We start from the raw sequence: 27,591 nt of genomic DNA, 5'->3' as shown, positions 1-27,591 counted from the left end.
TTTTAAAATAAATTAGTGATTAGAACTTCCCATCCTCATGCAGCTACATATTTATTACAAATTCCTTGAGTGACTTTCAGATCATGGGCTCCCAAGACTAAAGTCTTGATGGTTTGAGAATTTTATGTGGGGAAGAATGCTACAAGAATGTATATGGTAAAGGCAAACCACTTAAATATATCCTGGATTGTGCAATGGAATTCAGCATCACTGTGAGTAAATACTACATTTTGTGCTTTTACTCAGGACTACACTCCCTGCTGCCTCCTGCAATCACCAGTATACAGAGTGGAAGATCTCTTTATTACTGCAGGTAAGCACCTGTCTCACAAACACAACCATGGGCCAGACATTGAGCTACACAAATGGGGACAGAGAAAAAAGCAACACAGGCCAGAGTCCCCACCTTTATGTAATTTCATAGCAAGCCTTAATTTTTTTAAAGGTTTTGTTTGCCTTTCCTGAATAAAAAATAATAAATAATCCCTGCAGAAAAATTGAAGTAATAGGGGGCACCTGGATGACTTAGTCGGTTAAGCATCCTACTCTTGATTTTGGGTCAGGTCATGATCTCAGGGTCATGACATCGAGTCTATGTTGGGCTCCGTGCTCAGTGGGGAGTGTACTTGAGATACTCTCTCCCTCTGCTCCTCCTCCTGCTCATGCATGTGTGATCTCTCTCTAAAATAAATCTTTTTAAAAAAATTGAAGTAATAATATTACCTAACATTAACCAAATATGTTAAGTACTCCATAAACATTATCTTAATCTTTACAACAACCTCATGAAGGACAGAATACTGTTATCTTTCCTTTACAGATCTAAAAACTGAATCAGTCAGTATGAGATTCAGGATATGGAATATGGTCTGACTTCAGAACTCAATTTTTAAACATTTAGCTTTATGACAGTTATTTCCAAAATTGGGCATTCTCTAGGGGCACCTGGGTGGCTCAGTTGGTTAAACATCCAGTTCTTGGTTTGGGCTCAGGTCATAATCTCAGGGTCATGAGATAGAGCCCTGAGTGGGGCTCTCTGTGCAGTCTGCTTGAGATTCTTTCTGCTTCATCTTGGCTACCCCTCTGCTCCTCTCCTCTCTCACATGCTCTCTCTCTCAAATAAATAAATAAATACATACATACATACATACATACATAAGATTTTTTTTTAATTTAAGCATTCTTTCTAGAAAGGATATAAGAGAATTATCCAGGATACAGGGGGAAATGTTAGAGATTACATATAGATTTATACCTGTATTTAATATGGATTGACAGTGGACAATACTTGACACATATTTTCACTGACAGCAAACAGAAATGTGAACAGAGTCCTTAAGGAAGAAAGGAGTTGGGAGTTACACAGAACTGAGGAATTCAGTCAACTTCCTAGTTAGTTGATTTCCAGCGTATTGCCATGTGTTATACTTTTGTGTACCCCTGTTAAATGGATTTATGACTGCATCATTCCATTTTAACTAAACTAACCCCTCAAGATAGTTTTAAAATTTGTGAATAGACCTCAAATTTAAGATAACACTAATCACCTGAGGACATGTGAAGAACCCAAAATGGCAAAGCTGAGACTTCTACAACTAAATAAGACTCTTGTTAAAAGAAAATATAATTATCTTATTGGATTTGATATTCAAGGACACTGTTTTCTTTTTTATTTTCTTTTTTTATAAATTTATTTTTTATTGGTGTTCAATTTGCCAAATATAGAATAATACCCAGTGCTCATCCCATCAAGTGGCCCCCTCAGTGCCCGTCACCTCCACGCCCACCTCCCCTTCCACGCCCACCTCCCTCCCCTTCCACCACCCCTAGTTCGTTTCCCCGAGTTAGGAGTCTCTCATGTTCTAGGGACACTGTTTTCACTACAATGTAATTAATAATAATTTCATTGAAATCAAAATGAATTTCTGTAATATTAATAAATAAAATAAATTTACATTTATTTTTAAGTATTATTTCCTTTTTACCTTCTCCTTTAATTTAATACATATATGCCTTATAAGATATAAATTAGTATGTTTGTATACATAATTTATGGATGAATAGATATATGTGTGTTGGGGGTACATGCTCAAAATTTTTTGTGAAATCAAAAAAGTTCAGAAGTAGGAAAGGAATTCAATTCTAAAAATTCTGATAAATACCTTTGTAAATATACCCATGTGAGCAAAATGTTTATTTCTATGGAATACTCCTAGGAGGATGATTAGATCAAATGGAATTAATATTTTTGAAGCTTTTGATAAATATGGCCAAACTACTTTCCAGAAAGCATTGTGCTACTTTGCGCTTCTAAGGGCAATCTTGAGAAATCTTTTTTTTGTTGTTGTTGTTGTTGTTTTTTTACTGTACCTTTGCCTATTTTGAGTATTATCTGTTCTTATAATATTTTTTAATTCATAAGAGAAAAATAACCATTTTCTTTCCAGATTCACTTTTGGGTATGAAGCAATGACTCCCCTCACTCACTCCAGCGTCTGTCAAATGGTCACCTCTCAGGTGTACAGGCTGGTCGGTACCTTTGGGCATTGACTAAGTACAAGTTTATTTCCTCAAACTGAATGTGAGTATAAGAGGAGGGACCAAAAGCTATATTTCTCCTTTTTGTATTAACAATATGTATTTCTCAGAACACAAGAAAAAAATGAGTAATAATATCACTTAAGATATAGTTATAGGATATATACATGCAAGAAAATCTTTTTTTTTTTAATTTTTATTTATTTATGATAGTCACACAGAGAGAGAGAGAGAGGCAGAGACATAGGCAGAGGGAGAAGCAGGCTCCGTGCACCGGGAGCCTGACGTGGGATTCGATCCCGGGTCTCCAGGATCGCGCCCTGGGCCAAAGGCAGGCGCCAAACCGCTGCGCCACCCAGGGATCCCCACATGCAAGAAAATCTTAAAAAATAAATAAATTAGGGACGCCTGGGTGGCTCAGCAGTTGAGCACCTGCCCCTGGCTCAGGGTGTGATCCTCGGTCTTGGGAACGAGTCCTACATCAGGCTCCCTGCCTGGAGCCTGCTTCTCCCTCTTCCTGTGTCTCTGCCTTTCTCTCTCTGTGTCTTTCATGAATAAATAAAATCTTAAAAAAAAATAAAAATTAATTCATTAATTAAAAAATCAAAGTGGACTTCCTCCTTCCCTTATACACAAAATTAACTCAAAATGGATTATAGATCTAAATTGTAAGACCTCAAACTATAAAACTCCTAGAAGAGGGATGCCCGGGTGGCTCAGCGGTTGAGCGCCTGCCTTTGGCTCAGGGCGTGATCCTGGGGTCCTGGGATCGAGTCCCACATTAGGCTTGTGCCTGATCCACATGGAGCCTGCTTCTCCCTCTGCTTATGTCTCTTCTTCTCTCTGTGTGTGTCTCTCATGAATAAATAAATTTTAAAAACTCCTAGAAGAAAACCGAGGAGTGAATCTTTGTGACTTTGAGTTAGACAAAGCCTTCTTAGATAGGACATCAAAAGTATAAGTGACAAAAGAAAAAAAATAGATAAATTGGACTTCATGAAAACTAGAAACTTTTGCACTTCAAAGAACACCAAGAAGGTGAAAAAGCAACCCACAGAAGGAGAGAAATATTTGCAAATAATATCTGATAAGGGATTTGTATCCAGAATATATAAATAACTCTTACAACTCAAGAATACAAAGACAAACCAATTTAAAAATGGGCAAACGGGGCAGCCCCGGTGGCTCAGCGGTTTAAGCTCCGCCTTCAGTCCAGGGCTTGATCCTGGAGACCTGGTATCAAGTCCCACATCAGGCTCCCTGCATGGAGCCTGCTTCTCCCTCTTCCTGTGTCTTCGCCTCTCTCTCTCTCTGTGTCTCTCATGAATAAATAAATAAAATCTTTAAAAAAAAAAAAATGGGCAAAGGATCTGACTTAGGCATTTCTCCAAAGAAGATATACAAATGGCTAATAAGCACATGAAAAGATGCTCAACGTTATTAGTCATTAAGGAAATGCAAATCAAAACCAAACTGAGATAACACTTCGCATTCATCAGGATGACTATAATCAAAAAGAGAGACATAAACAACTGTTAGTGAGAATGTTAAGATATTAGAACACTTACATGTAATGTAAATATAAATGTAAACCGGTGCATTCACTTTGTAAAACAGTTTGACAGCTCCTCAAAATCTTAACTGTAAATTTGCCATATGATCTAGCAATTCCACTCCTAGGTATATACTCAAGAGATATGAAAAAGCACAAAAACTTGTCCACACAAAAGCTTGTATGTCAATGTTCACAGCAGCATTACTCATAGAAACCAAAAAGTGGAAACAACTCAAATGTTCACCAACTGATAGGTGGATAAATAAAATATAATATTCCCATATAATGGAATATTATTGGACAATAAAAAGGGATGAAGTACTGATAGAGCCCACAACATGGATGAAACTTAAAAGCATTATGCTCAGTGCATGAAGGCAGTCACAAAAGACTACATATTGTATAATTCCATTTATATGAAGTGTTTGGAATAGGCAAATCTAAAGAGACAGAAAATAGATTAATGATAGCCTAGTTACTGGGGGGAATGGGAGGGGGAGTATGGGGAGTGATTGCTAATGGGTATAGGGTTTCTTTTTGGAGTGATGAAAATGTCCTAAGATTGACTGTTGTGACGGTTGCACGAGTCTGAATATACTACAAACCACTAAATTGTATGCTTTAAAAGAGTGCGTTCTAGAGTATATGAATTATGTACCAATAAAGCTGTTAAAAATATAGAGCAATAATATGAAGAATGTCTGTATAATTGACATTATCTTTTTTTGTATTCCACTATTGTTAATATTTAACTTTTTTATTTTGAAAAAAGTATGTGCTATTCTTGGAAACATCTTTTTGATGTATTATGTTCCATCTCTGCCAGTTGTTCAGTGCTATTATTAAGAAAAATTAATTATGTTACCTACTATGAGTTGCTGACATTAGATAGTGCTTGAGATGAGATGGGTCTTATTCCTGTCCTCTGTATGAAACATAACTTTCTGGGCAGAGTAAGTTTTTTTTTTTTTTTGCTTAGACTAGGAAGGCATAGACATATTCAATTTTAGTAAAATAATCTTACAGACTATCTGTGGGGACCTTTTTGATGTGAAATTAAATTGTGGCACAGACAGAGATTTTATTACATTTACATGGACCCATAAAATAACTTTTATGGTTCCCAGTGGTGCAAATCCTCCTTAATTTTGTTAATTATTTCCCCCCAGTTATCCTTAGCCATGTCTGCTAATTCAGTATTGATCTCGATACTAAGATATGTTATGGTCTTAGAAATTCACTTGAGTCCCCACTGATGAAAAGAACTAAGGAAGCAGATCTTACCCGAGGTAGTGTTTTGGATAGATTCCAGTTAATATTATAACTGAGGATGACAATGTCCTTCCTCCTCATATTCTGACTTGTTCTTCAGAGCTGGGCTCATCACCCACAGCAGGGTGCTGGGGCCTGTCCTAGAGAAATCTGAGGAGGAGATGGTACCTACTTTTGGTTCCACACCTCCAGTCTGGGGCTCATTTCTCTCTTTTACGCGCTCCCTCCCACATCACCTGAAGGTCTTCAGGCTGAGCCTGGAAAATGATCTGTTATTCTGCTTGTTTCTACTCTCCTGTATTAATCCTTCGCAGTTAACCTATTCACACTTCAATTGGATTTTTCTGAGGGAAATGTCTTAAATTAGCTGTTCTTAACTACACTATTCAGCAAGTAATTTGTTACTATTCATAGTTATATTGCTGATGTTTTAAAATGATTTGCTTAAAAAAAAAAATAACCAGGACCATGTTCACGGTTACCATCTCACTCTTGTTGCCTCTGGATACAATTTAGGGTGGGGGAAGGCACATTTACCAGGAACGCAGTGGGAACTGGATGTAGTCCTCTGTCCAGAGGGAGTGACAATTGCTGAAGGACCTTCTAGGTGGTCCATTTTACTTTACCAAGCATTTGTTGAATACCTACTATGTACAATGCATTAATCTGAAATTAGTTGCTTTTTCAAACTAAAACTTCAATGTACCTTCAATTTCTGGGTCATCCAATTAATTCTAACATGTTAAAGGACTTTCTGTTTTATGATACATAATTATATAATGTAGGCCTCTTGTGAATCTTAATTCTTTCATTAACTTACCTCATTTAACTTATTAGATACCCATTTATAGCTTTATAAAATGTATTGTACTTAAAAGTAATAACTGCAGCCCTTTAAAATATTTCAGAATTCATTTTTTTCATTAAAATCAAACTAATTTCTCCTTCCACCTATCTATTATTTTGAAATATTGAGGTTATGCTACTTAGGTTCCTTTGTCTTCTTTATCATATTATCAGTTCCCAAAGGGCATCCAGTGGTGTCACGTGGAACACACTCTTAATTCACAGTCTTGGGTTCTGGTTGACAATGGTAGCAATTAACCTGTTTAATATTCCCTCTTCACCCCCCAATTACAAGAATAATTAAGTGGTGTGTGTGTGGTTTGTGTGTGTGTGTGAGAGAGAGAGAGAGAGAGAGAGAGAGAGAGAGAGAGAAAGAGACAGGATGGGGTGTGTTGCTCTGACCGAGGTTAAACCCCAGGGTGACTGGTGAAGTCAGCAAAATTTGCCTCTTCCCTCCTTTGTTTTATTCTTTTTCCTCCTGGGTGATATGCTCTGATCCCTAGTTTAGTCATCTGTGGTTGTGTTTCTTATCCTCCTATTAAAATACTCTCAGTCCTGTATTTATATGAATTTATAGGGAAAAACACTTTGAAATTATTTTACATATTTACATTTAATATACAATAATTTTAAAGATCTCTTTCTGCTTAATAAACCACCCCAACACTTAGTGGTTTGAAACAAAAACTATTCTCATTCATAGGCTCAGCAGCATGGTCCTCCAACTTCATGTGGTGGTGTCTGCTTGGGCTGGTGACGTCTAAGATGGCTTCTTACTCACCTACTGGAAGCTTCTACGTGGAGGGTGGAATATAATACAGTATTTTTAGAGTGACTGGACATCTTCCATGGTAGGTTGGCCTCTCATAGGGAATAAGCAGAAGCTGCTAGTTCTCCTAAAGGCTAAGGGTGGACCTACCAGAAGCATATGTCCACCAAGGCATTTCCCAAGGCCAGCCCAGATTCAAAGGGAAATAAACTCCATGTCTTGATGTGATGACTGGCATATGAGCGTTGGAGGGGGAGAGCAACTCTTGCATATGGTACAGAATTCAACAGTACAATGGGGCACAGAGTGTGAAGTACATTTTTTTGACAGCCCCATCCCTGAGACGCTAGGTGCAACCACTGCTGTGCTCCTTGAGTATCCTTCCAGAGATATTCTATATACAAATAAGTATATGATTTATGTATATGCTTTTATATATACATATTTTTTACATTAATGATGTGTGTTATATAATTTTATCCCAATGTCTTGTGTCCATGCTTTATTTTTTCATTTATCATACATCTAGAGTTAGCTTTTTTCTGTAATGGCTACACATACTCCTTTGGTGGATATTTAGTTGTTTCTGATCCCTTGTTTTTTTTTTTTAAGATTTTATTTATTTATCCATGAGAAACACACAGAGAGAGGCAGAGACACAGGCAGAGGGAGCAGCAGGCTCCATGCAGGGAGCCCTACGTGGGACTCTATCCCGAGTCTCCAGAATCACGCCCCGGGCTGAAGGCGGCGCTAAACCGCTGAGCCACCCGGGCTGCCCTCTGATCCCTTGTTACTACCAACACTGATTGCCTATCACTCTGTGTGTGTGCATGTGTATATAAAATATATATGCACATGTGTGCATATATATGTACGTATATATGTATATATGTAAAATATAAGGTTGTCAGAAAGAAATTTTTCCTGTAAGAAGAATTGCTGAAAGAAAAAAAAAGAATTGCAGGGTCAAGTAATACATGCATGTACAATATTATTAGGTCAACAATAGTAAAGCAGGGAGTTTTCCACTTGGGGGCGTGTGGGTGTGAGAAGTTGGGTCTACCACCAAAGACCCTTCCCTGCCTCCAGAAGACATGGGTCCAACCACCAGCAGTTGCAATAATACCCCCTTTTCTCACTGAAAACCACTGTTGTAGACCAACTGCCTCATTTGGCAGATGAGCATCGTGCAGAACCGGGGGCCTGCTTGCCCATAGGTGCCCCATTCACACTGTGGACAAACCGCTCTTCTCCTGCTTCCAAGCAAATGAGCACTCACTACAGGCTACCTTGGTAGACATCAAGTTTTCCAAAGAATGCCCAGGGTGCCACTAGACCCCCAAAGCCGCCCTGCTCAACACAGAAAAGGGTTCTGGTATCGAGCACGTCTGGGAACACTGCATCCTATATCCGCAAGCCGCACCCCCCCACTGGCAAGCAACAAGGACAAACAGACTCGGGAAACTGCCCCCGCGACACTTGGTTGACACCACATGAATTTGACCATCACACCCTGTTTTTGAAACGCTGGTTTTGCTACCTGCTTATAGAACTAAGTCCTCTGAGAAACATTCTTCAGGAAAGGGTGGTGTGCAAGAAGGCCGCTGGCCCGGGAGGCTGGCTCTGCCCTCAACCAGCTGGAATCTTGAACAGGTCAAAGTCACTCTGGACTCTGGGCAGTGGAATTGTCTTACTTATTTGGTCCTTCAAAACAAGAGCTCCTCTTTTAGTTTTCCCTACTAAAGAAGGTAGGATGTAGTGTCTGACATGGGGCACTGAGGTTCAATCGGTTTATTTGTTCCTCTGAATTCTAATTTTTTTTTTTCAAAAAGTAGGCACCACACTGGGCTTGAATTCACACCAAGCTCCCACACAGGGCTTGAACTCACAACCCTGAGATCAAGACCTGAGCTGAGATCAAGAGTCAGAAGCTTCACCTACTGAACCACCCAGGGGCCCCTTCTTTGAATTCAAATTTATTCTGTTTTTCAGCTCAGTGTGTTCTCATGCAAGTAGATACGGAGGGTCTGGTGGGCTTTCTACCTCAGGGTTCCTGCTGTCCCTCATCCCTACTCCTCCTCCCAACTCTCCCCCAATTTCAGATAAGAGAAAAAATCAGGACGTTTGCCAGGAACCAGGCTGAGGTCAGACGTGCACGTGGCAGGAGATGAATACCTCTAACTCTGTACCTTTGCCACTTCTTTTCTGGATGGGCCATAAACAAATTTTGTGCTCAGGGGGAAAAATGATCCGGTATTCTTATATCAAATTCATATTACCTTTGCAAATGAGAACAGATCTTCAAACCAGGTGTGGTGTGATTTGTTTTGACTCTTTACTGCCTCCAACTGAGATGTTTTACATATACTAATCTAAAGACAATGAATCCTGAGCTGATTTCCTGAGTGTAAGTTATTCTAGCCCTGAAATGAAGGGCTGCTATGTGTCAGAACACACAGATGCATAGGCAACCAAGAGCTATCTAGCTAAATATCTTTTTTTATTAATCAGAGCTTCAGAGGCAAAATCTCCTTCTCAGGGACATCAAGGTGATTTGTGACACTCTCCGCACACCTTTAGATTCGCAAACCAATGAGTACATCACACCAATCTCTCGTTTTCTCATCAGTGGCAGACATAAAACACAGGTAATCTTCATTTTACTCAGATGTTTCAATTAACTGTGAAAACCCCTTAGCTTATATTCTACAAGCATTTGTGAGTATTTCATTTTCTTTCAGTTCCAGCATCAACTAGAACACACACTTAAAATCTTGTTACATCTCTTTTAGAAATTGGTACAATTAGATGGTTGAGGTGACTGTACTAAAGACAAAAAGAATGCACCAGAAGAGCACCTGAGATCTACCTTTTAGCTGTCTTCGCAGGTGTTGGACTCATGGTATGGTGTAGGAAGGCAGGATCTGTTTTTTACGCTCACCAAAAGCACAGAGGCCTGGAAAACGGGAGATTCAAACTCAGTTGTTTACTAAGAATTCACCGCTTTGCACACCTTTAAATGCACTTCCCTTGTCTGTTTTTTTGCATCCCTAGCCCAGGCACCGAGTACAGACACTTAGTGAGTGTTTCTAAGTTAACCCACAAGATATTTATAATCTTTTAAAGCTCTTTTAAAAAAGAATTTTATGTTTATTAAAACAACAGCACACATCAAATTTCTATTCTCTGGTGGAAGGTTTGAGGACTCGTGAGCTTCAGGTTGTTTTGTTTGTTTTGTTTCCTGAGCTTTGAGAATGTGATGAATCTTTACATCTTTAAATTATTTTCTTAAGTTTCACATTGCCTCTGGAACTAGTAGAAGCAGAGGACATTAAGTTAAATAAGTGTTAATTTTGTCGTGGTGACTGCAAACAAATAGCTTTAATTGAATTAGGTGGTATTTGCTTTTGTTTTTGTTGTTTTTTCAACTGAATTGAGGGAAACAATTCGTTATTTTAGCATCACATAGATTAAATTGAAGAAAACTGTATTATAAAATGTTGCACCTATTCCATCTCTTGGAAATCTGTACATGACCACAGCTTAATAATTACAATTTTGTTGAGAGTTTATGAGTACAGCATCCCAAACAGTAGGTGATAATAATGGTTCAGACGGGCTCCAACTCTTATAGCCTTTCTAAAATCAACTGTGATAGAGCAGTGAGAGGTGCTGCCTCCTTTTGCTGTCATTATGAAGATGTAATTCAGTTACAATTATTTAATCCCAAAGGCATTATTACACCTGTTCAGCAGTTTTCAACCATTCACTAAAATGATGTACAACTCCACTGTGATAAATCTCAGGGTGATTTTTTATTAAAGTTTCTTTAAAAGTATATGGCTGGAGGCTGATGAATTTAAATAAATGTTTGGAGAAACTACATAAGTAATTACATAAGGAAGGGGGGTGTCTCACAATATATGCTCTTGCACTTGTCTGAACTGCATAACCTTGAGATATGATTACAGAAATTTTTAAAATCTCTTAAATCATGATCAAAGGATAATAGATTCATAGAATGTAAGCACCAGAAGGGAGCTTAAAGAATCTCTAGTTCAGTGGCTCTCACAATTTGGCATGAATTTTGAGATTTAGCTGCGGGGCTTGTTAAAAGATTGCTGATCCCCACCCCAGAAGGTCTGATTCAGTGGGTATGGGTGCATTTCTCATAAATTCCCAGGTGATGTTGATGCTGCTAGTTTAGGAACCCAACTTTGAAAATTGATCTCATTCATTTTACAAACAAGGAAGAAAGCAACTAGAGAGACAAAGCAATTTGCCCAGCACAGGAAGGGAAGAGCAGGAGCCTGGAAGCTACACCCAGACTCCTGAAATGAGACTGGGCTGGCTACTAGGGAAACACACCTAACCACACCTGCATGGAGAAGACAGTGCCCAACAGTCAAGGCTGCAAACAAGCCAGGCAGACTGGCAAGAGCAGACATTTTGGAGGAATGAAAGGAATGGAAGGTCAGATGTACACACAGGACACAGCAAAGGAACTAGAAAGTTGAGGTCAGACGCCTTTTGAAGCAACAAAGAGAGTGATCACTATGGGGAGGGGAGGTTAGAACTATTGGACATTCAAGAATATCTCAAAGAGAATGCTTACTTCCTCCACCCCAACAAAACCTGTCCTTCCAAATTTCAGGAAGCTTTATGCTACCAACCTAGGAAATCAAGATCAAGACCTGAAAGTCAACCTTTTTTCTCTTCTCCCTCATTTTCTACATTGAATCCATCAGTAATCCTGTCATTTCTGTCCAAAACATATCGCAAGTCCATCTACTTCCCTATCTTCACAAGTATCTCCATATCAAGCCACCATCACCTCTCTGGAGAATCTGCAGTGGTTTCCTAACTGGTCTCTCTGCTTCCACTCTTGGCCCTCTATAATTCATTCTTCACCCCCCTAAAGTCAAAGTGATGCTTTACAAACAAATTTGACCTCACCACTCCCATGCTAAAACCCTCCAATGGCTTTCTATTGTATCTAGATAATTTCTATTCTTTACCACAGTCTACAAGGCCCTACGGGTTCTAGCCTCTGCTTATCTCTCTGACCTTAACTCCTATCATTCCCTGCCTTCTCATTTAACTCCAGTCACAATTTTTTTTTTCTGTTCTGAGAATACACCCAAACCAATCCTGTATGAAGACCTTTATGCTAACAATTTCTGCTGCCTGAAATGCTCTCCCCCAACTCCCTCTATCCCCCCCCAACCCCTGATATTTACCTAGCTTGACCTCTTGTTGGCTAGATTATGGCTTAAATATCACCTAGTCAAAGATCTCTTCATGATAACTCTATTTGAAGTAGCCTCTTTCTGTCTCTCTCTGTTAAATCAATCCATTTAATTTTCTTTTTAGACCTCATCAATGTCTGAAATTCTCTTTTATTGGTCTACATTATTCACTTCTTTATTGTTAATAAGAATGCATATGTGGTACTTTTTCAAACTTGGAGTATATTCAAGAATATATTTTTCATGAATATCCTTAAAAGGAAAATAGATCTGTAGGAAAACTCTGTCCTTTGTTGGCAGTGGCCATCCTGATCTTCTCCTTTTCTTGGTCAGTTATTTTGCTTTCATTTGTAGTTGCATCCTATTCCCAGTGGGGGCTCTTTGCCCCTCAGTTTTCTAATATTTCTCTAGAAAACACTGTTATTGTAGCGTCTTGTCATATTTTGAATTCTTAAACTGCTTAACCAAGGCTCTCAGAGTCCTTGGGAATAAAAGTACTATTTTGTTGATAGCTAACCCAAGACCCAGCAAAGTCAGAAAGTTGATTGAAGCCACTGAGCCAAATAATACTCTGGCTTGAGATGTGGATTGGGAGAGCTGAACACAGAACAAGGGTTGTTGTTTTACTACCATCTCAGGATGCCACTGGAGAGCCTGGCTAGGATAGGAATGTGGTTGGTAGCATTACTCCTCAAACAGTCTGCCTGGACACCCTGATGCCAGGTTTAGGGCAACTGCCATTCAAGTTGCCACTCCCCACAGGGTAGGATGATGCTCCTCTGCTTTGAGTACTGGGAGAAGGCATTTTGGATGGAGGTAGGACCAAAACCCAAGGAAGAGAGCAGCAAAAATCAAAACCGATCCCATATAGTACAAACATGTTCAGTTCTAATGGCAGTTTATGTGCTCTATACTCTGGTTATAATGAGATATTAATTCATAGTTAATGTCCCATAATTAAAAGTCCACTTTGGTTACCTACATGACAGATTATCTGACAATACATCTGCTCTTGCATTTTAAGGAAGGCCTAGAATTTTGCTTAGTTTCCACAGAGGAAATTTCCAATGGAAATCCTAAATACATGTTCCTGTACAGTAGATATGTATGATTTAGGATCTCCATCTGAAACAGACAGCTTGACTCAATTGATTAGTTTAGTTTGATTGTATGGGGCTTTGCATCTCCTCTTTTTGGTCATTTCAGTATTTATGATCAATTTGTCAGAGATGGGAAAGGAGAAATAAAAGAAAAAAAGAGTAAAACCTCAGATTTCCTTTTGTTCTAATGTCTGTAATGTTGGTAAAAGTTTAGTGTATGGGCTGTCCATGTGCATTTATTAGGAATGTAGTTACAGAGGCACCTGAGCGTCTGCCTTTGGCTCAGGTGATGATTACCGGTCCTGGGATTGAGTCCCACACATTGGGCTCCCTGCAGGGAGCCTGCTTCTCCCTCTGCCTGTGTCTCTCCCTTTCTCTCTGTGTCTTTCATGAATAAATAAATAAAATCTTAGAGAGAGAGAGAGAGAGAATGTAGTTACATCTGTCTAAAGATACCAAAGCAACCTGAAAGTGGAACATTGTGTAAATGTTTGCACTGGTGTTTGTAAGAGAAGCTGATTTCATAGGTATTAATGGCTTTTTGTAGGGATTTGAGAAAGAGTGACTCGATCTTCCCTCAATTAATTTTTTTGTTCTTAGTGATGAATAAGAACTCTGACAGTGGGCCACCTGGCTGGTTAGGTTGGTAGCGCATAGGACTCTTGATGTCAGCGTTGTAAGTTTTTTTTTTTAAAGATTTAATTTATTTATTCATGAGAATACACAGAGAGGAGAGAGAGGAGAGAGGCAGAGACACAGGCAGAGGGAGAAGCAGGCTCCATGCAGGGAGCCTGACATGGGATTCGATCCCGGGTCTCCAGGATCAGGCCCTGGGCTGTAGGCGGCGCTAAACCGCTGAGCCACCCGGGCTGCCCAGGGTTGTAAATTTAAGCCCTATGTTGAGTGTAGAGATTGCTTAAAACTAAAATCTTAAAAAAAAAAAAAAGTTCATTAAAAAAAAGAACTCTGATGGCCTGACTCAGAGCAAACAAGGACCAAAGAGACCTATTTCTAAGGAAGAGGGACTTGTGAACCTTCCAAAATTTTATACAAAAATTTCCATGAATTTCCATATTTTGCGAATATGTGCATTTTCCTGAGGAGGAGGTGTCTAACCTTCAACAGATCCTCAGAGGAATTCATTGCTCATAAAAGCTAAGGCCCACATACCACTCTGAGAATACCACCTCATGATAATAACCCAATGTTATAGTATTGATGACTGGCACACCTAGACTCACACAAAGTCACTGATAGCCTCGTTGAATGAGTGGCTTTCTTCAGGTATATAAACCAATGGCAGTGAATTCTGACCTAAGAGAAGATCTGGGACATTGTGTTTAGGCCTGCACCCCCTCGTCCATGGCAGAGATTTATGAGGGCAGGTATGAGAGCTGGGCTTTTGTTCACTGAGTTGTGGTGGGAAGAAGACCAATACATTGACTAGGAAAACACTAGAAAGATTAATTGAAGGAGAGCCTCGGATGGAGCTCAGACAACAAAGAAAAGTGGTCAGGGCAACCCAGCAGGCAGTGTTTTGAGCCTAGGCCTTAACTTGCTCTGAAGAGACATATTAGCAAGTAGAAACAAACTGCACAAAAATGCAACTGCCCTCAATCAGCAGGTAAGTCCTTCATGTGTGGGCCCAGCAAAGAAAGAACTGTAAGATCCAGAGCAACCTTCACAGCAGCAGCAGATTTCAGCAGATACATAAGGACGGTGACTATTTAAAGGTACTCTTCACAGCTCTTGGGGTAGGAAAAAGAATAAGACATTCCTATTCTTGGGGATCCCTGGGTGGTGTAGCGGTTTAGCGCCTGCCTTTGGCCCAGGGCGCGATCCTGGAGACCCGGGATCAAATCCCACGTCGGGCTCCCGGTGCATGGAGCCTGCTTCTCCCTCTGCCTATGTCTCTGTCTCTCTCTCTGTGTGTGACTATCATAAATAAATTAAAACCTTTTAAAAAAAAGGAAGAAATTATTCTCTTTTGTGATACTAATAACATCTTTTCGTCTATGTTGTTGTAAATAGACTGCCAAAGCTGTGATTTTTCTTAAATCGGTGTATACCCATACCCATAATATGTGCATATATATGCAGAGATTCATCACTATATCCTTAACATTAATTTTCATGTAATTTAAGGACCTGCACTTTCTACTTTGTGAATCTTTCTGTCCTGTAAAGGAAACGAGTTCACTCAACTACACACTATCAAGCAGACAGGTAATCAATCAGTGATCACACATATCAGTTCCAGCTGAGCTCCTGTCTATTGCTAAGATGGTTACAATAACCTCTAACTGTTCCATGTAAGTAGAAATGGCCTCTTAGACGTCTACACCAAAGGTTCGGACAAGGAGGATCAACCCGCCAGTGGCAGTAGCATTACTTTTTTTTTTTTTTTTTTTTCCAAATGTGTCTTTGTCAGCAGTATTTTTAAACATAGGCCCTATCCTGTACCATATTTTACTGCTAAAAGCATCTTTATTCTCCAGTTTCAGGGATAAAAGGCAATTTTTAAAATGTCATGATGGGAAGTAATTTTTCAAGGTTTTCATGACAGGACATAAAATTAGATTTAAAAATATCCAAAATTAGGCCTTGCTCATCAAGATTAGGACTCTCTTGAATCCGTATTTCAGGATATCTGGGCAAAATTCTTCTCCTACCAATATTGCTAAGTTGACTGAGGGAATATTTTCAGCTTTTACAGAAAATTTACAAATTCATGCACGAATACCTTTATTTAAAAGCTGTAGTTAGCTGGCTTCTTTAATCCTGACTTTTGAGCAGTTCTCAAATGAGAAGCTTATTATTACCTGGAATATTCAATTCCGAAACACTGGAAATGGGTTTCACATGGTTTTGCCATGCCAGCTGGAGAGGCCTGTCATGTGGTTACTGGGGTATTGTCCCACAGAAGGCGACTCTCCAGAAACATGCTTCCTGGGAAACCTGGGTGGCTCAGCGGCGTGATCCCAGAGTCCCCAGACCAGTCCCACATTGGGATCCCTGCATGGAGCCTGCTTCTCCCTCTGCCTGTGTCTCTGCCTCTCTGTGTGTCTCATGAATGAATAAATACAAATCTTAAAAAAAAAAAAGAAACATGCTTCCTTCTTAAGTATGTGTCAACAGCTGCTGGTAGCATTCAGATCAGGGTGGATTTAATAAAAGGAAAAGAAAGAAAAAAGGAAAAAAGAAAGAAAAGAAAAGAAAAGAAAAGAAAAGAAAAGAAAAGAAAAGAAAAGTTTCTCCCCTTTTTCATGAGAAGATGGATAATCCAGGGATTACATTTACTCAGATTTTGGAGTAGGAAACCTTATTGTCAAAGTCATGCTTTTCAAAAATATATGTGTGTATGGCTGGGGGGAGGGAGTCCTATAGATTTAAAAAATCAGGCACTTGATACATGATTTTTGTTAATTCTCATTATGTGAGATAGAAGAGCAAACAAAACAGATAGCTTGATTCCTACTTCAAAGACTGAGGAGGTCAAATATTCAGGCAACTCAGAATCCATGCTTGGTCTCTGACTCACACGGTCACTAATTATGGACCTTTGAACTTTACTTTATATGATTTATAAGTAAATAGCAGTAATAATAATGCAACCTATATATTGAAATTGTTTAGAGATCAAATGATGTGACACATGCAGAGTTTGGCAAACCCCTGTACACAGCAAGTCGTTAATAATATATTTTTAAGTAGGAAAAGCTTGAGATCACTGAAAAGCATATAATAGCAAATGCAAATTAGCATAACAGAAATTCTTCAAGAGATGTAAACAAACTATGTGAAATGATGCAGATAAGGAAATGCTGTTTAAGCCATAGGAAAACAGATTCGTTTCAGGAGAATGTACTAGGAGCTGTTTGGGATCAAGTGATGGAGCACTCTTTGGGGGACTTACTTAGATTCCTGCCTTAGAAATTTGAGCCTAAGATGATGAAATCCTAGCCTCCAGTAGTGGTTGTGAACATACAGAAGAAAGCAATGGCATCTTCTAGATGAGAATGGCATCTTCTCATAGATGAGAAAGAGCAGAAACATTCTTTAAATCAAAGGAGTTTCTGTCAAAAATTGGAAGGCAAGTAATTGCCAGAAACACAATGAAGCAAATGTGGTATCTTTATAAAGATTCTTTTTTTTTTAGGAACCCAAAGTTTTTTCAGTTCCTAAATTGCTGTACCTTTCAAAGCAGGGTTGATAGTGTAAAGTACTAAATTCTCAGAAGATATTTAATTCCTGCTTATTTCCAATGAAAAGTGGAAAACTATAGAGTTAAGGAATGAGAGGAAGTAATTCTATCACAAAGGTGGACATCATGCTAAACATGAGAAGTAGCTCTGAGCTTCCTAGCAATCAATGCGAAAGGAAAAATAAAGGAGTCATGTGGTTTTTCCACTGCAGAAAGAAGGAAGCAAACCAGCTCTTCAGGAGCAGGAAAACTTTTCCTGTTGTTGTTTATTTGAAGTCTAAGAAAATGTAATTATAGGGGCGCCTGGGTGGTTCATTTGGTTAAGCATCTGACCGGCTGAGATCTTGAGTTCAGCGCCCTCTGATTGAGCCCCAAGTCAAGCTCTGTGCTCAGCAGGGAGTCTGCTTCTCCTTCTTCCTCTGTCCCCTCACCCGGGTTCATTCTCTCTCTTAAATAAATAAAATCTTTTATAAAATGTAATTACAATTCATTTGCTCCATAGTTTAGGAAAGGGGCAAAAACTTAAAGTTCAGGCTTTTTTTTTTTTTTTTTAAAGAGTAAGTCTGTGGGCTTAGCAGTATTAAACAGTCTCTGCTAATTCACTCCTCACTTGAGTTTTCAAAGGGATTCAGGCCCATCAGTGAATGAACAGTTTTTAGTACAAAGAAATACACATTATTAATGATTTAGAAATCCTCAAACACAAGCCTTTGTCAAATCCTAGACAGAAATGAGCAGTCTGTTAACCCCTTTCTCTGGCTTTAGTGAGTCATGGTCCTTTGTATTTTAAAATTTTCAGCTATGGGGGGCAAGAACAGCTGTGGTGGGGCTTGCCTGTGGCCTAGAGGGTGGCCCAGGAGGTAGTGGCTGCGACTGAGGGGTCCCAGCCACCTTCACCCGCCCCCCCCCACTCCGACCTTTGTGCAGCGGCCTCCTTCACCCCAGCTGAATCCCTTGGCAAAGTCGAATCTCCTTGGAGGGGCAGGGCTAGGGTCGCCCGCCTGCCAGCCACTGATTCGAGGAGAGGGAGGAGGAGGAGGAAGAGGAGGAGGAGGAGGGGAGAGACCGGCAGCTTTTGTCCTCACACCTCAGCCCCACGTTGGGTGGAGGTGGGGCGGCCGGACTGCATTTTTTTGCAGCCTCTGTGAGCAGCGCTCTGCCGTGCAAATCTAATTTGACACAATAGGTAAATAAAATCAACTGTCATCAGCTCCCATTTTATTTACGGGACGAGGTCAATGTCTTTTAAGCGTCAAACGAAACGGCTTATTGAAAACGGATTTCGGAACGACTCGATGAAGGCAGTTCTGGAAGTTAGTTTGGTCGTAAATGCTCAAATACGACGCATTCCTCGCCTAAACCTGGTGGGCGAGCTGAGACACTACCTGAGGCGTCCCGCGCAACTTGGTTGGCTGGGGAGCTCGGGGCCCAGGGGGGCTGGGGGCCCTGGGGGGCGGGGCCCCAGGGGGGCGCGGGGTCCAGGGGGGCTGGGGGCCCTGGGGGGCGGGGCCCCAGGGGGGCGCGGGGTCCAGGGGAACGCGGGGCCCAGGGGGGCAGGGGCCCAGGGGGGCGCAGGGTCCAGGGGAGCTGGGGGCCCAGGGGAGCGGGGGAGGCGCCCAGGGGAGAGTGGGGGGGGAGGGGGCCCAGGGGGGCGCGGGGCCCAGGGGAGCGGGGCGCTCGCTCCTTTCTTTCCGGCTGCGTTCCTGCCTTCCTTTTGTTTGGTCACCTCCTCTTTCCCCTTGGTTGTTGATTATTAGTATTTTCCTAGTTTTCCAAACTAATAAGTGCCACTATCAGGCAGTTGGAAGCTCTCGGAGGCTGCAGGCTTTGCCGCTCGGCCTTAATTGATATTGAACGAGCTGCTGGTAGACGGGAACAGGGCCGCTGCTGGATAATTTGCAGTTTAATCAGCGTTTGTAATGAGAGCGGCTGATTAGGGCTGTTGGAAATAAAAGAGAGTTACAAGGAACGTCTGTCAGAGTCCGGTGATAATTCAGGACTAATTGTGGTGATTAGCGCAAACTGGATGACTTTGGGCTTTGCTAATGCAAAGAGAAACGTGCGGGCTCCAGCCAGGGACCCCTCGGAGAGCAGGGCGCGGGCCGCGCGCAACTCCGCGGAGCGGGTCCCTCCGCCGCCCCGCAGCTCCGGATCCGGGGGGGGGCGCTCTCCTCGCGGGGCCCGGGGGCGGGGCAGGCCGGGTCGTGCGCCCGCGCCTCGCGTGGCCCGGGGCCTTCCGGGGCCCAGCTCCCGCCGCGCGGACGCCCCTCGCGGCCCGCAGCCCCCGTCTTCACGCGGCTCTTGCACCTGCCGCCTCTCCCCGGGGTCCTTCCCCCGCGCCTCGAGACACCCCGTGCCCTCCTCCACCCACGTTCGCGCCTCCCCGCGGGGAGCGCGCGAGCTGGTGGGGCTTCCCGGCCTGCCCCCATGCCCCGGGCCTCCCCCGCCTGCCACCCCCTCCCCCGCCTCCTCGGCCATCCAGGCCCTCGCAGCCTCCCCCAGAGGTGTTCCGCGGCTCCCTCCGCCCCGCCCCGCGGTCCCGGGCGGCTGTCCCGCAGCCTGCGCAGCCCGCAGCAGCAGAACCTTCGAGTGCGCTGGGGAGAAGAGAACCACCGCTTATAAACGGCTGGAGTTCTCATTATTGAGGAGTTTCATAACTCTTTAATTCATTTTTAATGATGGCAATAAACATGGTAGTCATTTTGGAACAATAGCTAAAAATCATAGGGCCATTACTGTCCATTAAAACAGTGTTTACAGTTCAGTGGAGGTTCACGTGCCCCGTAGTCATTCATATTAGCCAAAGGAGAGATTTATAGGTCGGAAGAACTGTTCTCTTTTTATTCTTTATGTTATAAAGCTTACTGAGCAAAACTGTAAAAAAAAAAAAAAAAAGTTCCCTTAGCTTTTAATCGTGTGAATAGGGATTTAAAAAGGAGCTGTTGTCTGGTGCCTGATTTCTATTTGATCAATAAATCATCAAGTGCTTTAAGTGCTTTATTCACTATCAAATTAGATGAGAAATACTTTAACCTGTGTCCCTGGTGTCCCCAGATAAAGCTAATAATATTTTCTGTTATGTGTCCATTTAGGCATTTAACACTCAGAAAAATCTACTAGGTCTTGCACTCTTTCTCTATTTTATAGATAGCACATATTTATCCCACATACCTAAAGGCAGGGAATTCCCACCAGCAAGGAGGACCATATGTGTTTCCAGAGGAAAACCTAACTAGTATACCAAAATTTTGGTAATCAGTCCTAACTAATATGGCTGCATCTTAAAGATCAAAGTGGAGGTGTAAGACTTCAGGTCCCACAGGCCCCGAAGGCTGGCTCTTGCCAGCTGTGCTACAGGCTTGAAATAACCTTTTACCTGTTTGCCCTTTTCTCTTTGATTCCAACTCTTAATACAATAATAAATCTAAACAATAGGCCCAAAGGGACAAATCTCTATTATTTCTCAGATTTTCCTGTCGTAGATTAGATATTATCTAATATAATGTATTTTATACATAGTCCTTCCCTGCCTTTAGAAACTGGCTGCTCAGAAACATACCCTTTCTCTACCTAGAACCACAACTACAAGGACTGTGTTTCATAGGATAAAGAATTAAAATCTTGTTTAGATACCAAGCCACGTTGTTATTTCACGGTTCACAAGAGAAAGCATTTCCCTTAGTGTGTACGTTTTGGAAAGAGTTTTTGTTTTTCTTTAAGACCTGGGGTAACCTGTCTCTGGCTTATAAAAAAAAAAAAAAGCAATCGAATGATATTTGTGAAGTTTAATTGCTAACTTAGCAGCTCGGTCACACCTCCCAACCCATTAGATGATGAAATCTCACCTGGTTAACGGACACAGCACTGTGGCCTCAATGGCGAATACCTGATTATACAGCCAAGCTGCTAATTTACCAAACCCCCCGACCAGGGAGGCCTGGACGGCCACCACTCACTGTATTCATGCGGTAGCTAAGCGAAGGAACCGTATTCCCTGAGCCGCTTTCCTGCTACCCGCAGAATGAGAAATGTAAAATTAGTGGAGGTGTGTGCATGAAGGGAACCAGGCAATTAGCAAGGCGCGGGCGCCCGCGGGCCCGGAGAGGGTCGGGGAGGGCGAGCGGGGAGACCGGGGCGCCAGGGCAAAGGGCTCCGGCCCGCGCAGCAGCCCCCGCTGCCTGGGCGCCGGGTAGAGAACAATGCGGCTCTCCCGCAGCCCCGCCACCTGCGCCTTCGGCGCCTCCGACCAACCCTGGGCCCCAGACCCACGCCCCGGAGCTCGCGCGCGCACACACACACACACACACACACACACACACTTTGTCTTCCTGTTTCTCTCCAGTTTGGCCCAACAAAATCACGTTCAACACCCAAACCCAGCAACCCCAGCAACTGGTATCCTAACCACAGGCCTCCTGGGTTACTGGAGGCGAATCTTGGAGCGAGCGAGGGACCTCAGAGACCCCCGCGTAGTCTCGCTCGGCGCCCTCTCCGCTCGCAGCCCCCCGCAGCCGCCCGCCCGCTCGCCGGGCCTCCCCGTGGCCGCAGGGCTCGGGGGCTGAGCGCCACGCGGGGCGCGCGGCCCGGCGTTCCCCTCGGCCCTGCGTGGGGGGCGCATAAGCTGGGTATTTACAGCACGAGCGTGCGCACGCGCCTCGGCCTGCGAGGGCAAGTGTCTTTGTACAGATTGTGTCGGATGCAAGTGGAATTACATGCATTTGTGCAGGTTCCAAGGCCATTTTGCAGCCGGGATGTTGCTCTGAGATTGGCTGAGGGGCCAAGGAGAAAGCCCCTCGATGGAGGGGCTTCGCGGCTACCTTAACTCCGCGTCCTTCCAGCTCCAGGTGGCAAACCCAGCCCTTTCCCCTCCCATGCTCTCTTAAAACCAACCAAACAGTTCACAAACCCTTATTTATTTGTTTGTCTGTGGTTATTGCCCATGTTATTAATTGCACCCAGGCCTTCCTTGCTCTTTGAGAGAGCAGCGGTATAAATTGGCTCTAATAAATATTAGCCGCTAGATTAGGCGAGGTGAAGCTGGCACCGCGCTCTATTTTCGACCTGTAGCCTCTGCGAAGCCGCCAGTTCTGCGCCAGATTAGCCCCATCCATCCAGTGTCAATGGTTGTCTTGTTGAGAAAATCAGTGAGTAAACAGGGCTGACAGAGAGGGGGCCCAGCTGATTACTCATACAAATAGACTGCAAACTCCTCCAGGAGAAGCTGTTTCCAGAGATGGGTTTCTCGCATTGACAAGGCTGCTTCTCCCAGGATCCTGTGTCCTGCTGTTCCCACTTTGTCCTCCATCAATCACACAATTGTGTCCGGGATGTTTTATAGAGTCACTTAATATCCCTGCCTTCATCTCTATTCACTTAGAGAATCATCTGCCATCAGGGCTAAAGGCTTTCTGCCGGATGGGACTGGCGACACACCCGAGCAACAATAGCTGTGGTGGAAGCAGGACCCCAAGCCCTTTCTGATGCTAATAGAACAGCCCCAGGATGTTCCAATGCAAGGCAGCCGTTATTGAAATCGGCCATTAGCCCTTTGTCCACTGCATTAAATTATCCCCTGGGCTAGTCCATGATAGGGGTGTGGAGGGTATAATAAGTTTTCTCTAAAAATCATTCTTTACCTCTAAAATGGTTTTTGGGGTTGAGAATTTGTTGCAAAGAAAGTCGTGCATAAATGTTTTTTCTCTTCTTTATAAGAAAGGGGGAACTATTTTCAGGCTCAAGTGTACAGGGTGATTTTGGCCTTTATTCACTTCCTCCTATTATTTGCAGTATATGCTGCCCAGCCCACACCCCCCACCCTCTGCCTCCAGCCGACCTGTCCAGTTCCGATTGGGAAGGATTAAGTGAAATTTAGTTTTAGTCCAAAGGCACGGATTCTTTTAAGGAAAGAATTTCTACAACTGAGATGCCAGCTGGGTACAAAATCACATTTTACGGAGGAATTTTAAAGACAGAAGAAAGAATTACAAGGTATCATTCTTTAAGTGGCTCATATACAAATTAGATTGCTACATAATTAATCAGAAAGTTAATTAATGAGCAAGTTACTAATTAGGACATTTAAAACCAGTGTGTTTATAGTTCCTTAGTTAAAAAAAAAAAAGCTCCTGTAGTTAATTGGCCCACACAGTGATCTCATAACTGGTAGTGGAGGTTAAAATACTAGATGTATTATTTATTATGTGTAAGTTCTAATTATGTCACTACTGCATTCCATGCACCATAACGTCAGAATTTTACAGTTAATTGGAAGAGTTAGCATTAAGAAAATAAAATCAGACTAGTATATGAAAACCACTAAGTATGTCTACAGGTTTTGAGCATAGCTGCATTTGTTTTTTTCCCTGGGCGGTAACTTCAGGGAAGGTTAGTTAGTTCTCTGACTTGTCTCTGGTGAGTTCAAGCTTTCAGAGCCTCCTTTTTATAAACCCTTATAAGGTTTATGGTTTACTTTTGGAGAATTAACTTAGGGCTGGAAATTGAGGAACAAAATTAGATTTTGGAGTTTGAACTCCTGAAGTTTTCCCCTTATTAAAGTGGAGCAATAGGACCAAAAGGTGAGATTTCTCTCTCTCTGTCTCTCCCCCCGCCCCCGTCACATATTTAAAACTATAGTTTCCGTTAAAGCATGATGTCCATTGAGAATTTCTGGAACACTTGCAGCGGACAAATACCAAGTTAATTTTATTTAAAAAAATGAAGACACAATCAGGTGACCAGAACATTCCCTCTTTATTGTATTTTTTAACCTGGCTAGTCCCTAAATCATCTGCCCTTCCGAGAGTCTAAGGGTCTCTAAGCTCCCCTTTCCTTCCCAACCGCCTGGGCAACAGCAGTCCAGGCCCCAGGCTATAATCTAGGGATTTGCTTCACTTTGAAAGGGAACGCAAATTTTAAAGCTGCTAAAGTCTCAAGGAGTAGAACCCCCACATCCCTCCCCTTTCCATTGTGTCAACCAAAGTGACAAACCATCGGGGCCCCTCTGCTGGGACTGTGACCTGGAGGGCCAGCCTCTGCTCCCCAACAATGACCTTCTCTGGAGAAGGTGCAGGGCTGAGGGCTGGGCAGGGTGAAGAAGAGGCCTGCACCAGAAAAATCTGCTTTCTTCCCAGACCCTTGGCCTTCCACATATACCTCCAAAGATCTTGACTTTTTTCTTTGGAATGGGTACCATCCAGTTAACATGTCTCTTGATGTTCTAGATTCTTCTAAGGAAGAAAGGAGAACCCTGGCTGGGTAGGACTCTTATAAAGGCTTTCAAGCAGGAAGTCATGCCCAGTAAGCAATCAGCTTTGATCTTTAGTCACAAGGGAAGGTGGCAACACACACACACACACACACACACACACGCACGCACACACGCACACACACACACATGCAGGTTACCCCAGTGAGAACACACATAGGTAATTTTAATGAAAGAGGTTCCTGTACCACATTATTAGCAATAAATCTACACCATTCTTTGTTGGTTAAAATCATTATGATCATCATCGCTATCATTACTGAACTCATTATTCTTGTGTTACTATCAGAGTAGATTTATGATAATACCCACCATTACGCCTGAGTTAAAGAAGGTGTAAAGGTTTGATTAATAGCTGCTTTCATGTTTTAATACTCGACATTTTCTCACATTTTTTCTAAATAAGGACCATGATAATTACAGGCAGTAATTACTGCTTTTGTTAGGAGTGTGTAATTAGCTACATATGCAGTGTTCTTAAAAAAAAAAAAAAAAAAAGGACAGTTTGTGACCAGGGCCACGCATCTAGGGTAGCCAGAGTTTGGCGGGGTCACCGCCAGGTGCTTCGGCAAAGGGAGAGCCGGCGCTGCAGTCCCGCCCTGTGGCTGCCTGCACAGGACGCTGAGAAATTGTTTTGAATGAAACCGGATGAGGTTGGAAATGAAATATTCAGGAAGACTTACAAGGAGGGGTGGTTGCAGCTCGGGATCTGCAGGTATCTGACATCCTTAAGGGGCAACTCTAGCCTCGGCCCAGCCCTGGGAAGGCGGTGCAGCTCTGCGCGCTCCCGGGTAGGAAATGCCCAGGCCGGGTCTCCTGCCGTCTGCCCGGGCCCAGCTCGCGGGCCGCCTCGCACCACTGCTGCGCCCGGGCCTCTGGGCTCCCAGCCTATCTGTCCCTTAAAGGTCACACGCTGCCGGGCCTCGCTTTGTCTTCCTCGTGCCCTTTCCTGGCAAAAATGGAGACATCACATCCTTGCCCGGCCCCGGCTCAGTATTTATGAAGGTTTTCTGACAAATAGGCAGGCTGGCCACGCATGGGTGACTGCCTTCATTCCGCACTTGGCTTGTTTACATAGGACCAGCACCATTTCCACGGATTAAACAAATCACAGGGAGAAGGAGACATTTATAATCCGCCAACGAGGCCGCAAGGCAGTTGGGAAAAAATGTGCTAGTGAATGTATGTGCGCGACTGTGCAAAGAGAAAACGAATGCCCTGTCCGCCAGGCTGACCTTCGGGAGAGGGTGATACCCGCGACGCGCGTGTTCGTGCCCCCGCGCGCGGAGGGGCCGCGTGGATTCGTGCGCGCGGCCGCTCCCGGTGAGGGGGCCGTGGAGTCACCCCAGGTCCCCCTCCCGACGCTGCGCACAAAGGCCAGGGAGGGCGCGAGCGCGTTCCCCCACCCGGAGCATCAGTGTGCGCGCGGGAGCCTGGCCGGGAGGCCGTGCACACAGCCCGCACCGCCCCGGGCCCCCTACCCGGCCCCTAACCCTGGCGGGCGGGCCCGGGCGATAGCGGCTCCACCGCGGTGCCCGGAGGGCGCATAGACGCTGCCGCCGGCGCGCGGCTGCCCAGGCCCCAGCGCGGCGCGGCGAGCCCACGTGTGCGCTCGCGTGTTTGCAGCGGCGCGTGTAAGACAGACGTGTGCGCTTGTATGCGGCAGGTGGGCGTCGGAGCAGCGGTACCTGGCGTGCGCCCGGCGCTGGGTGTAGCGTCCGAGCGTGTGCGTGTGCAGGGAGGCAGGGGGTGTGCAAGGGTGTGCGCGCATGTGTGCACTGCCAGGAATCGGATCATTTCTAGAACTCCCCTCGCTTCACCCGGAAGTATTCTCTGGCCCCTCCAGACGATTAAATAAAACAAAGCCGAGGGCCAACGTGGCCTCCGACGGCGCTGCGCCGGCTGCGCGGGGGCTGCGGCTGCGGCTGCGGCTGCGGCTGCGGCTCCCGCTTCCGGCTCCCGCCGCCTCCTCGCGCCGCCGTCGCCACGCGGCGGGCTCAGCCGGGGCTCGCGTGACACCAGACGCCCGCCCCGGGCCGCGGGAGGAGGAAATTCCCTACAAAATAGCAATGGTTCCGAGAAAAGGATCACAACAAAATATTGAATAAATTCCCTTTTAATTTATTTGATCATTCCACATTACGGGGCTATGAATTGCTCAAATTTGATAACAAGTACTCAATTCAACTCATTATGTAAGTTAAATTAGACTTCGATAAAATTTCAGTGGCGCGCAGTGGTTCCTCGAATGAAATGTAATTTGTGCAAGAATTTGTTGTATCTGTCACAAATATTTCCAATTAGCGACCGTAATTATTTGATAGTTTCTGCAATTATGGCTTAAACGGGTGAATTTGGGACTGTGGAGGACCCTAATTGGCCTAAATTTGATATTTTGCATATTTGCATAATGAGGAAATTGGTAGAAAATTGTGTTCATTCATTTGTGAAAAATCCTATGAATTTTATGAATTTGAAAGCTCTGTTTGTGCAGACTGTGACTTTGCCTGCTGATCCCCGAGGAGCTGACGCTGAACGCCCGGATGGGCAGCGCGCCAACCGCACGGCTCCGGGAGGGGGAGGGAAGCGGGGCGGGGGGGGGGGGAGGGGGAAGGGAGGGGGAGGAGGAGGAGGAGGAGGAGGAGGAGGAGGAGGAAGCGAGGGACCCGGGGCGGGGGGGGGGGGGCTCCGGCGGGGGCGGAGGCGCGGCCGTCGCGCATGCTCCGCGGGCCGGGTCCGCGCGGGGGTGCGAGGCTCGGGGAGGGCGTGGGATGGGGCGCGGGGGAGGCTGCTG

At 43.8% G+C, this 27,591-nt stretch overlaps 1 long non-coding RNA gene across 1 annotated transcript; it reads left to right on the top strand.

Moving 5' to 3' along the window:
- Window positions 1-242: 242 nt before the first annotated feature.
- On the top strand, window positions 243-7,198 carry LOC112654170 (uncharacterized). The gene is made up of 3 exons (XR_003132844.1): window positions 243-313; window positions 2,448-2,581; window positions 6,915-7,198. It is a non-coding gene; the product is annotated as an uncharacterized LOC112654170 (long non-coding RNA).
- Window positions 7,199-27,591: the final 20,393 nt, after the last annotated feature.

This window comes from Canis lupus, chromosome 3 (genome assembly GCF_003254725.2).
Source record: "Canis lupus dingo isolate Sandy chromosome 3, ASM325472v2, whole genome shotgun sequence".
NCBI lineage: Eukaryota > Metazoa > Chordata > Mammalia > Carnivora > Canidae > Canis > Canis lupus.
This window is presented reverse-complemented; position numbering and strand designations above follow the sequence as displayed.